Genomic DNA, 4,005 nt, shown 5'->3' on the forward strand with positions numbered 1-4,005 from the left:
TAGAGTTAGAAATATCTATGAGAGAGAAGAAACATCGATCAGCTGCCGCCTGCATCCCCCGACTGGGGATGTGCCTGCAACCAAGGTACATGCCCTTGACTGGAATCGAACCTGGGATCTTTCAGTCCACAGACCAATGCTCTATCCACTGAGCCAAGCCGGTTAAGAGCTGATGTTAGCTCTTAAGGCTATGCATTTTTCTTTCTTTCTGTGGACCCTGAGAAAGAAGATGCCTACTAAGAAGGGCTTCTGGCCACTGACTTACTGGGCTCAAATTTAAAACAACAAAAACCCCAAGCCTAATGGCCATTTCTAAACTGAGGCCTCACATGAAAGCTACACTTCAAGGAGCAGCCTGCACTCAACTACCTGTGTTTGCACTGAACTGTTTGCCTGCACCAAGTCTGACATCTGAGCCAGCCCTTATAGAGTTCCTGGAATCCTATTTCAACCAATAGGACTGAGGCTTTTCCAATCCAATCAGTACTGCACAGCAATATCCCCTTCAGCTTCTATAGTGACCTATCGGAGCAGCTCCATTTTCATCAATCAGGATAGTTAGTGCCTTTTGGGCCAATTGACTCACAAAAATTAGGAGTCTCATTTGCATGAGGTTGGAACATGCAGGGTGGGGACTTGTGTTGGTATAAGCCAGCTCCTCTATTGTGGACCTTCTGTCCCAGGAAGTTTGTAAATGAGGAGACTGAGGCTCAGACAGTGATCTGGACACCTGACCAGCAGGACCAGGTTTCTAGCGATTCTTACTCAGATGATTTCAGAGCATTCCAGGCTCCCCAGCAGCTGCTCTAGACAGCTCCTGGACCCGCTGAGACAGACATTTGATCAATCAGGAAATCCACCCACCCTCTCTCAGGGTTCAGAGGCAGAGTGAGCTCCAGAATGTGGGCTAGCAGTTTGTCCTGCAGGCCTATGGCCTTGCTGATGTGGGGAGCTCCGTGTTGAAGCCAGAGCCTGCCTCCCACCTGTCTTGGCCCTTCATGAGAATCCCAGAGAGAAGGCCTTGCTCAGAGGGCAGTGCCCACCTCCCTACAGGCCCAGGACAATGGACCTGTTTGGTGGCTGCTGGGAATTGGGGCATGGGGCCTGCACTCTTTTCTGGGCCTTAAAGTGCCCTGCAATTCAGACCTGTCAGTGTAACCAAGAATGCCTCTCACCCAAGTCTGCATCAAGGCCTTTTCCTACACAAAAACTGTCCTTTTACTAAGTCTCATGAACTTCCTAAACGGATGGGGCCTAAAGCCAGTACTATCTGCATCCATCACTCAAAGCCCTGAAGGTTCCACCTCTGGACCATGCCAGAGCTCTGGACTGCCACACCCTCAGCACCTCCACAGGCTTTCAAACTACCAGCCATCCATCCCCTGCACGTGCCACTCTCACCTTACCCCTTGGGGACACAGTGGTCTAAAAATACATCTACAAATTTTCTGATGCTCCTCTCTGAAAATGTGGACCTTGACATCCTCCCCTTGGGTGTGGGCTGGACTGGTGACCCACTTCTAATGAATGGAATGTTGTAGAAATGAGTGTGACATCATAAGTGGGTCATAACAGTGTGGCTTCTGTCTTTCCTGTCCCTTGGATCACCTGCTCTGGGAGAGACCAGCTGTCCTGACGTGAGGAAACCAGAGTAGCTTCCTGGAGGTCCATATGACAAGAACTGAGGCGGCCTCTGAGTGAGCCTGCAAGTGGAATCCTTCAGCTCACTTCAGTCCTGGCCAACATTTCCACTGCAATTCCCCAAGACCCCGAGTCAGACCACTCGAGTCATCCCCACAGTCCTAATCCACTAAATTTTGGGGTAATTTGATACACAGTAAATAATTAATGCAGGGCAATTTTAAGACCGACCAGTTCTAGAGCTCAGAGACATCATCAGAGACCAAAGCTCTTTCAGTCTGCTCTGGATTCTCAGCATATTGGCCTTTGTTCTCTGGTTTGCCCCCTTGTGGCCACCAGCTGGTGATCATCCCCACAGGCAGATTGTAGAAATTAGCCCTCCTGCCTTCTGTAGACTGCTTCCTGTGCCCCATGGCCCAGAGCTGCCTACATGCCCCTGTCTGAAACTCCTGACTCTGGAGCTGGGGACAGTTCTTAATGCCCCAAGTGCCAACATCTACATAAACCAACACCAGAGCTCTTGCTGGTGAGGCAGGAGTGGCTGTGCAGTGGATCCCACTGGAATGTGGCAGTTGGACAAACCAGGGCTATGCCCTCGACACAGTACACCATCCCTTGCTCTTCACCAGCTAATCAGCACTCTCCTCCCCACCAGCTCCTAACTTGGGGGAGTTTGCAGGCATGATACGTTTCTAGTCTCTGTATCCCCATGAGAATGCAGTGTCCAGATAATAATGCCTGGTTTTGCCCATTGAACAAATGGAGAAGAGTTGAGGGGTTCAGAGGAGAGATGCCTTCTGGCAAGGAAGTCAGGGAACATCCCTTGAAAAATGACAGGGGCAGTCATCCAGGCAGAATAAGGGGTGTAAGCAAAGCCATGGAGCACAGAGTCTCCAGAAAGGTGACAACCAGGGGGAAAGAAGAGGGAGTCACAAGTGGATTTGGGTGGGGGGAGAGAAGACAAAGCTGTTTTCATAGGACCCATGCCCCCAGATGAAATAGAGCCCAGGCCTTTCCTGGTTTCTCTCTGCTACAGGACAGCCTCCAGCCTGCCATGGGGTGAGAATCATCTTCTGTGAGAGCAAGCACCATGGGGGTCCTGAATGGTTATGAAGTAAGCCCTAGCATACAGAGGGGTGTTGGGCAATGTGGTCACCCCTTTTGTAGAATTCAGCAGAGATGAGTACCCTAGGCCCGCAAACCAAGGGGCTGAGGCCTACTGGGGTCAAGGTAACACAATCCCATGCTATCACTAGCAGCTGCTACTGGACCAGGCCCTGCCCAGTCTCTCAGAGGGAGGAGCTGTCACAGAACCTGGGGCTCCAAGCAAGCAAAGCTCAGGGGCAGGGGCTTCTGGATCAGGTTGTTTTTTACCCACCAGTAGAGACCTCACTGGAAGGCCCTCCTGACCCCTGCCCGACCCCTGTGAAGGCAGAGTGAAGTAGTTCGGAGGGGCAGGTGGAGAATAAGTCTCTGGCAGGCCGTTTTAATTCCAGGGAACGGGAATGGCGACACGCTGGTTCCTGCAGCAAAAGTGAGTCAGGTCCCGAAATCACTGTCTTCATCTCTCTGCTGCACGGAGCGGCCGTGAGTTGTAACCGCACGCCCAGCAGATCACTGGCCAGCCCACCAGGACCAGAAGCCGGCTACCTGGGGACCAGGAGGATGCTCCAGCGCCTGCGCTGCCCCGCTCAGGACCCAGCTTCTGATCCCAAGCCGCCTTGAGACAGCCTCCCAGGCCTAGGGAGACCATCTCCTGGGCCGTCTTATTCCCACGAACCCAGGACACAGCTACAGCATCGGCAGACACATCCGTCCGCTCACTACCCGCCAGCCCGAGCCGGTCTTCCATTGGACCCGCCCATAAAGGCGGGTCCGCCGCCGCGCGCCGGAAGGAGAGGCGTGTTCTGGGAGGCAGCGCTGCATGCTGGGATCGGTGGCCCTCAGCGCCACCTTGGCCGAGGCGGCTTCTCCGCTCCCTTCAGCCCTCATAGCCCGCGAATCCAAGCGGTTCCGACGCCCTGGCCCGACTCGCACAGGCCCAAGGACAAGACTCCCGCCAGCCTCGCAGAGGGTGAACCTCGGCAGGAACAGTTCCGGGAACCTTCGACCCGGAAGGAGAAGTGGCGCCGGGCCGACGTCGCACGTCGCGAGAGGCGAGCTCGGAAGCCACGCCCTCGGGGGCTAGGGCCTCCGAGCAGCTCTTGAGTCGTGCAGCCGCTCTGACCCGGTGGAGAGCCTGGCGGAGCATTGGGGCGTCGGCCAGCCCGGGACCGGCAGCCGGGTCGGCCCCTCGCGGGCCTGCGCTCTCCCTGGGCCCCGCTCGGCGCTGGGGGGCGGGTGGGCTACCTATGGGAGCCCGGG

This window comes from Pipistrellus kuhlii, unplaced genomic scaffold, assembly GCF_014108245.1.
Source record: "Pipistrellus kuhlii isolate mPipKuh1 unplaced genomic scaffold, mPipKuh1.p scaffold_m20_p_7, whole genome shotgun sequence".
Taxonomy (NCBI): domain Eukaryota; kingdom Metazoa; phylum Chordata; class Mammalia; order Chiroptera; family Vespertilionidae; genus Pipistrellus; species Pipistrellus kuhlii.